At 34.1% G+C, this 9386-nt stretch overlaps 1 long non-coding RNA gene across 1 annotated transcript; it reads left to right on the top strand.

Annotated features, from left to right (window-relative positions):
• Positions 1 to 2430: 2430 nt before the first annotated feature.
• On the top strand, positions 2431 to 2944 carry LOC144032232 (uncharacterized). The gene is made up of 2 exons (XR_013287732.1): positions 2431 to 2726; positions 2839 to 2944. It is a non-coding gene; the product is annotated as an uncharacterized LOC144032232 (long non-coding RNA).
• Positions 2945 to 9386: the final 6442 nt, after the last annotated feature.

Genomic DNA, 9386 nt, shown 5'->3' with positions numbered 1-9386 from the left:
CAAATGCAAAGGTTTCTTTATGAGTATAAAAAAAAACAAAAAAACTTCATCCTAACAGCTATCCCAAATTAGCCGTATATTTGTGTTTTGACTGCCAACAACATAGCTTCATGACTGACTCATGTATCGGACCATCAGTTACCTAGCTAGCTAACATGGCTAAGCAATGCTGAGTGAGTGATTACGTTAATTGTAATGGTTAGAACAAATCACCGGATAAACGATAGATCAAGGGTTGCTTTTAGATAAATGTCAGATAAACAAAACGGAAAACTAGAAGTGGGGGGGGTGTCATATTTACCTTGATGCTGGCGGCGACTGGACAAAATGAACCAGGAAATAGTCAGACGAACATTGGCACACCCCCATTCCTATCTGACCAATGAAAGTTGTCGCAGCGGCTTCCAAGCTGACCAATGACAAGGCTTCTATCATCGGTTGAACGGAGGACCCCGCCCACACAACACAGAAAAAGATTCACAACCAAAAAACAGGTTTCAATCAAAAAACAGATCCGCAACCAAAAAACAGATTCGCAACCAAAAAACAGATTCGCAAACAAAACTAAAAAAATGCTTGCAAAAGATTTTATTAAAATACAAATCCATGTTTGAAATGGTTTTTTTTTGTTTGCAAATTTTTATTTTATATGAAAACCCTTTTTTGTTTGATTAAAATTTATTTGAGGTTGCAAATCCCCTTTTTGTTTGATTGAATTTTTTTTTGGATTGCAAATCCCCTTTTTGTTTGATTGAATTTTTTTTTTGATTGCAAATTCCTTTTTTGTTTGATTGAAAATAAAGACACAAATTTCTCTCCATAGGGCTGTGAGGGGGGTGGGTAGGGGGGTGCAGAACGTCATCAATCAATTTTGACAGGAGCCGTCTTCCGGCCTCTGATTGGTTAAGAAGGCGGGAAGTGGGTGGGGCTTAATTCAAAATAACGGCTTCTGATTGGTTAAGAAGGCGGAAGGGGGCGGGGCTTACTTCAAAGGGTTAGGGTTATGAATGGTTTTATGGGGGGTGCAATAAAGTTTTATGGGGGGTGCAATAAAGTTTTATGGGGGGTGCCATAAATCATGGTTTTATGGGGGCTATAAATCAGTTTTTGACATTTGCCGTATTTTACCTATATATTCCAGGAAACAGGAGTGGAGGTCCTTTGGAACTGAGGTTGCAAAAAGTTACAACCGGCCGATAATCGTTACACTGCCATACAAATATCTTTTAACAAATAAAGGGAAATTTCTTTTAAAATAATACATAGATATTATCCTGTCAAAAATGATATTCTTAGGTTCAAGGAAGACATTTGTGTTGATTGCTCATTCTGTGAAATGTCCCCTGAAACACTGGTCCAGCTATTTTGGCATCGCCCTTATGATGATAGTGAACGAAACAAAAACATGTTTATGATTAACGTGATAATTATTTTTGGCAACATTTCATATACACAAATCCAAAGTTTGTCATTCAAGACCTTTGTTTTTAGTTTTTGAATTGGAAACCGAACAACACATTGAGACAATATTGAGTTCTACAAACAAGAAAGCAATGAGAACTGCGGCTTCATGCTCTGTTTTTATTTTTATTTTTTATTTTTAAATTTTTTTTTTTTATTCTAGTATCCCCCTGGCTTATTTTTATTTTATTTTTTTATATTAATAACGTGTTTGTGAAGTGTTTTCAAGTTCTTTGTATAAATTGTTTAAAATGATCCAATAAAGTTAACAATAATAATTTAAAAAAAGGTAAGCGGAAGTATTTTTATTTATTTATTTTTTTCACCAATTTTTTTTATTACTCATTTCACACTTTCAAATACAAAAAAATGAATACAAAGCTCAACAAAACAAAAACAAATTCACTTCCAAGGGGTTATACAAGAGTCGACAATAATACATAAATGTTTTATCGCTCAGACTTTTTATTTATTTATTTATTTATTTATTTTTTACTCATTTCATACTTTCAAATACGAAACAACGAATACAAAGCTCAACAAAACAAAAACAAATTTACTTTGCCTAGACTTTTTTTTTTTTTTTTTTTTAAACCACTCACTCACACACAAGGTCACTTCATGTAAGCAACATGGGATCTCACAGGCGGAGGAGCGAACCCGCGCCAACGGGCACTGAAGGAAAGTGACGATTCTCGATATGGCGTTAGATTTGTGCCACAATTCCGTGCGTAACAAAATGTGTTTCGTGCGTACAAAACAGTCCTCGCGCACGCTTGCTACGTCTCTCCTCAACACGTACGAAACTTTGATTTACGCTTGCGATGCAAGGGTAGAGGCGTAATATTTGTGCCACAATTCTTAACCAATCAGGAGTCGAACAAGAGAGCAAATCCTGATTGGCTGTTTAATATCCAATCAGGCAGAACTTTGACAACGTGGCGTCACGCCGCGTTGCATCATGGGCGCTTCTTCGATTTTTTGTTTTGTTTTGTTTACTAGCACTCGGTGCTTTCCTGTTTGTATTTTATCTGCATTTCTGCTGACTTTTATTTACTTAACAAAAGTTTTGTTATATTACGGGGTGAAGCAGCTCCCAATTGCTTTCCTGCTTAGCGGAAGACAAGTTTTAGCCCTCATGGGACCGTTGGATGACCGTTGGGGGGGACGCTAACTTCCGAATCGAACTGCGGTCAAGCCAGCCGCCACTCGAAAAGACGAAGTCAAGCCAGCCGCCCCAACGATTGTTAATACTGTGCATTACGGTAACATGCCGCCGTGCCCCTGCGCTGGCCACCTTCAAAATAAAAGCTACTCAACACCTGGTTTAGGGTTTAAAATAAAGAATCATAAAAAAATAACGGTTTGTTATTCCAGAACCAGACCAGTTCTAAGGGACACTACTCCACCCCAGGTATCCAGCCAAAGTACTTTCAACAAAATCTGATGTTGCATTTCAAAATAAAACTCATTTGAAAAGTTACATCTCGACTATAATCCCTGATTTCAAAAAATCATTAAAAATTCATGGTTTGTTATCCCAGGACCAGACCAGTTCTAGGGGACACTACACCACCCCAGGTATCCAGCCAAAGTACTTTGAACAAAATCTGATGTTGCATTTCAAAATAAAACTCATTTGAAAATTGCAATCTCGACTATAATCCCTGATTTAAAAAAATCATTAAAAATTCATGGTTTGTTATCCCAGGACCAGACCAGTTCTAGGGGACACTACACCACTCCAGGTATCCAGCCAAACTACTTTGAACAAAATCTGATGTTGCATTTCAAAATAAAACTCATTTGAAAAGTTACATCTCGACTATAATCCCTGATTTAAAAAAATCATTAAAAATTCATGGTTTGTTATCCCAGGACCAGACCAGTTCTCGGGGACACTACACCACCCCAGGTATCCCGCCAAAGTACTTTGAACAAAATCTGATGTTGCATTTCAAAATAAAACTCATTTGAATATGAAATCTCGACATTAATCCCTGATTTCAAAAAATCATTAAAAATTCATGGTTTGTTATCCCAGGACCAGACCAGTTCTAAGGGACACGACGCCATCCCAGGTATCCAGCCAAAGTACTTTGAACAAAATCTGATGTTGCATTTCAAAATAAAACTCATTTGAAAATGAAATCTCGACATTAATCTAAATATTTTTTCTCATCTTAATATTAATGTGAATGTGGGTTGTACTTTTTTTTTTCTTCCCACTGAGTGCCTCGATTTTAATTGAGTATTGATTGGAAAATTATGTTTTGGTTGTATTGTTTATATTAACCACTGCCTGAAATCAATGTTCAGTCCGTCTGTCCATCCATCCATCCATCCATCCATCCATCCATCCATCCATCCATCCATCCATCTGGTTGAGTTTTATTTTTATCTCTTAGGATATTTATATAAAACAGTTATCTTGAGCATAAATCAATGATGTTGAAAATACTAATTTATACAAAGACAAGTGTTGACAGAATAATAAAACACTGATGAAATTGAAATGAAATCTTTGTTGGAGACCAAGCCACACCCCCTTGTTGAGGTAAGTGAAACTCTGCAACTGTATCTGAGAACGTCAGTCTTTAGTTTGCCTCTAAACAGACAGCAGCTACAGTAATTGCCTATTCATTACCACTGTCAGTGATTTATTAGCAAATATGTATCAGAGACAGCAAGGGTAAGCGCTTATTTATTTCAAAACGTGTTTTATTAAATAAAAAATCTGAACCAATTAAGATTATTTAATTATTATTATTATGTATTTATTTATTTATTTTTGTTTGGATGTGTGTGCAACAAAACATCATGATGTGACGCTCAGGCAAAAGAGTCCGCACATTTGCTAGACACGAAAATAGATCGTTGGGGGTGGGGTGTGGTGGGTGGGGGGTGGGGGGGGGGTGTTAATTTTAAGATTTCTCTACAAATAGTCTCCTTGATCTGCCAATTGTAAATTTAGCTAACATTAACTAGCAGCACCACTCGGCCTTAATTATAGCCAACTTTGGCTAGCAGCGCGTCTCGGCCTTAATTAGTAGCCTAGTTTAGCTAGCCTTCACCAGAGCAGAGATCAGCAGCAAGTCGGGGTATATGTAAAATTTGCAAAATGCCTTTATGTATGGATGGATGGGAATACATTGTAAAGTGGTGATCTCTCCTCAATGTTATCACGTCAATGAAAGATCACACGACACACGCTACTTCATCACGTATAATGAACCGTCTGGCCGAGTCGCAGAAAATCACCACAGATTCTCATTTGATGCTGTTTTAGGTGTGATAAATTAAATTCATATAAAAAAATTAGCTAATAAATGTAAAATTTGATGATGAAAAATGATCACAATGGTCCCCAATACCAAGTCTCCTCGCCCCAAAATGCACGATGCACATATTTGTTGTGACTTTTAAATCATACAGTATATATAGTGTTGTGTATTATGCTGAGATAGATAGATAGATAGATAGATAGATAGATAGATAGATAGATAGATAGATAGATAGATAGATAGATAGATAGACAGATAGATAGATAGATACAAACAAATGTGTTGAACCATTAAAACATTTGAATTTTCTTTTTGTGACCAAATGCATTTGAGAACAGCATCCATATTAATAAGCTAAGTTGTCACAGGACACAGCAAATGCCAAATAAAATATTTTAATTCACACAAAATTATTAAACCTAATCAAATTATCTTCGGTGGTAATTATTATGACCTCATTTAAACAAGACAATATCACAAGGAGCAACAATAAAAGAGCAAAACTTTGGCTGATTTTTTCCAAGATACTGGTTGCGATGCAAGGACCAAACCTGTTTGTGTCAAAAGTAGGGATTTCAACATGGAAACATTGAAATAGCTGTAGCTTTGTCAATTTTTGAGGTATTTCCATGTATTATATATCCATGTATTATATATAATTTCAAAGGGAGTTAAGTGTAGAAACCAAATATATGAATATCTAAATTTTGATGAGGACCCTTTTGTCATGCAGAGACAGTCACATTCTTAGTGAAACTGTTTAGTTTCATGTTCTCATTATGAAGTATGTATGTACAGATTAATTCTAGCAATTTTGACATAATTATGTTATTATAATATATATTATTATAATTATGTATATGTTTATATAAATAAATATATATATATATATATATATATATATATATATATATATATATATATATATATATATATATATATATATATATATATATATATATAAATATATATATATATTATAATAACACATAACATGTGTTCTTGCTGAACATAGTCCATTAAAATTAGACAATCAAGCTAATAACAAATAACGTGTTCTTGCTGCACATAGTCCATTAAAATTAGACAATCAAGCTTAACAGGTGTTTCTAACATTGTTTTGTGCTGTTGGAAAATGTTCATCATAGCGTCAATTCTTGTAAATTTTTGTATAACATATAACTGTTTTTGTTCTTTGTGTAATAGAGTTTTTCTTATTCAAGATGTTTGGGGTAAGTTGTTTGTTTAGATTATATATTACAAAACACACATTAGCGCCATTGATGTTGTATTGGTGTAACGGTGCTATTACATTTCTCTCTAGAACCAGACCACAAAAGTCACAATTACAGATATATTACAAGCAGCTGTTGAAGTTCAACAACTCAACAATGATATACACACAGATGAGGAAGGATTCTGGGGACTGATGTGCTTGTCACTTGAAATTCCCAACAATAGAAACAATCGTAAAAGACTTCGGAGAGCATACAAACTGAATGAGGTCAGTTGTTTTACTAATTTTGTTGAAAAAACAAAAAAACAAATAAAACAATACTTGTCTAATTAACAGCATTGATATTTCGATCTTTAGAGTGCATTTACCTTCTCTGAACAACCAGTACTTAAAGATACCCAGAAATCACCTATACAGGTACACTACTCCTTGTTACATACATACATATATATATATATATATATATATATATATATATATATATATATATATATATATATATATATATATATATATATATATATATATATGTATATATATATATGTATATATATATATATATATACATATATATATATATATTTACATAACTGTCTTTTTTTAGTTTTTTGTTTTTTTTGAGGTCTTAATATAAAAATGTAAAGTTCCAATGTTTGTACTTAATAGGATTCACAATTGTCTGAGGACCAACATACAAAAAACATCATAATTGATGTCGAAGACAAATCACCGGAAAAGGTAAACTACTGCTGCAACAGCTGTCTTTTTTTTTTTTTTTTTTTTTGTGGTCTTAATATAAAAATGTAAAGTTCCAATGTTTGTACTTAATAGGATTCACAATTGTCTGAGGACCAATATACAAAAAACATCATAATTGATGTCGATGACAAATCACCGCAAAAGGTGCTGCAAGAACATTCTTATATCTGTTCTATTAACATGCTAAATGTAGTTTTGTTGTTTTTCAAAGGAGAAGTCGGATTCATGTGACGCATACTCCGATAGTATTGACAAGTCACCGATAACAGAGCATGTAAGATTTGTTTGAGGCAATCAAATATACATTATTAGTCTAATATTAATGCATTCTATTTTATAACTTATTCCCTATTTATGCCAAGCTGGAGACTTTCCAAGCTGAAATTGTGCAAGAGGCACTAGGAACATACATACATTCATTCACCTTCACATAGGAAAATGCTTCATATAACATTATTTAGTTTTTATTAATCCAGTATATATATTTTACATACCTTGAATAAATGTAAAGAAATGCACGGTTTGTAATGCACATAGCGTATGACATTTTAAGATGAAGAGTAAACAGGATTTGAATGATGAATATTCACAAGCATGTACGAAACAAAGAAAGAACAATACAAAACACAATATGGTATACTTTTATTTTTATTATTTATCTTTTCTGTGCAGTTGTGAGATTTTTCATAGTTTTGGTACCTGCTCATTACAAACATGCGGACTGACCTGCTTGAATATTTCACTGTACTGGTACATTGTTAGTGTGAATAACTGATTTAGTGTGGGCCATTCTTCGTAGTATCTTGTCTCTTGCCCACAGTCAACGGTGATAGGCCTCAATATTCTTTGTTCTGACCCTTAGCAACTTTGGATGGATGGATGGATATATGGATGGATGGATATTAATATATAATTTTTATTGTTTTTTTTCTGTCCTAATTGGCTTTAGGGAACTACTAACAACGACAGCGAGACTGCCACATCTGCAGAAGATGGCTTCATAAGGATCAAAGTGCCTTCTGAACAAACTTTTTTTTTTATAGACCAAAAGGACTGGACTGCTCTCCAAAAATCAAGAACACACAGACGATTCAGAGGTCTTCAGTGGACGAACATAATTATAACATTTTATTTTGAAATGCAACATCAGATTTTGTTCAAAGTACTTTGGCTGGATACCTGGGATGGCGTCGTGTCCCTTAGAACTGGTCTGGTCCTGGGATAACAAACCATGAGTTTTTAATGATTTTTTTTAAATCAGGGATTATAGTCGAGATTGCAATGTTCAAATGAGTTTTATTTTGAAATGCAACATCAGATTTTGTTCAAAGTACTTTGGCTGGATACCTGGGATGGCGTCGTGTCCCTTAGAACTGGTCTGGTCCTGGGATAACAAACCATAAATTTTTAATGATTTTTTTGAAATCAGGGATTAATGTCGAGATTTCATTTTCAAATGAGTTTTATTTTGAAATGCAACATCAGATTTTGTTCAAAGTACTTTGGTTGGATACCTGGGGTGGTGTAGTGTCCCCTAGAACTGGTCTGGTCCTGGGATAACAAACCATGAGTTTTTAAAGATTTTTTTAAATCAGGGATTATAGTCGAGATTGCAATGTTCAAATGAGTTTTATTTTGAAATGCAACATCAGATTTTGTTCAAAGTACTTTGGCTGGATACCTGGGATGGCGTCGTGTCCCTTAGAACTGGTCTGGTCCTGGGATAACAAACCATAAATTTTTAATGATTTTTTTGAAATCAGGGATTAATGTCGAGATTTCATTTTCAAATGAGTTTTATTTTGAAATGCAACATCAGATTTTGTTCAAAGTACTTTGGTTGGATACCTGGGGTGGTGTAGTGTCCCCTAGAACTGGTCTGGTCCTGGGATAACAAACCATGAATTTTTAATGATTTTTTGAAATCAGGGATTATAGTCGAGATTGCAATTTTCAAATGAGTTTTATTTTGAAATGCAACATCAGATTTTGTTCAAAGTACTTTGGCTGGATACCTGGGGTGGTGTAGTGTCCCCTAGAACTGGTCTGGTCCTGGGATAACAAACCATGAATTTTTAATGATTTTTTTAAATCAGCAATAATAGTCGAGATTTAAATTTTCATATTGAGTTTTATTTTGAAATGCAACATCAGATTTTGTTCAAAGTACTTTGGCGGGATACCTGGGGTGGTGTAGTGTCCCTTAGAACTGGTCTGGTCCTGGGATAACAAACCATGAATTTTTAATGATTTTTTTAAAATCAGGGATTATAGTCGAGATTGCAATTTTCAAATGAGTTTTATTTTGAAATGGAACATCAGATTTTGTTCAAAGTACTTTGGTTGGATACCTGGGGTGGTGTAGTGTCCCCTAGAACTGGTCTGGTCCTGGGATAACAAACCATGAATTTTTAATGATTTTTTTAAATCAGGGATTATAGTCGAGATTGCAATTTTCAAATGAGTTTTATTTTGAAATGCAACATCAGATTTTGTTCAAAGTACTTTGGCGGGATACCTGGGGTGGTGTAGTGTCCCCCAGAACTGGTCTGGTCCTGGGATAACAAACCATGAATTTTTAATGATTTTTTTAAATCAGCAATAATAGTCGAGATTTAAATTTTCAAATGAGTTTTATTTTGAAA

The sequence above is a fragment of the Festucalex cinctus genome, chromosome 12 (genome assembly GCF_051991245.1).
Source record: "Festucalex cinctus isolate MCC-2025b chromosome 12, RoL_Fcin_1.0, whole genome shotgun sequence".
In the NCBI taxonomy this organism is placed as follows: Eukaryota; Metazoa; Chordata; class Actinopteri; order Syngnathiformes; family Syngnathidae; genus Festucalex; species Festucalex cinctus.
The sequence above is the reverse complement of the archived record's forward strand: the minus strand, read 5'-3'. Positions and strand labels throughout refer to the sequence as shown.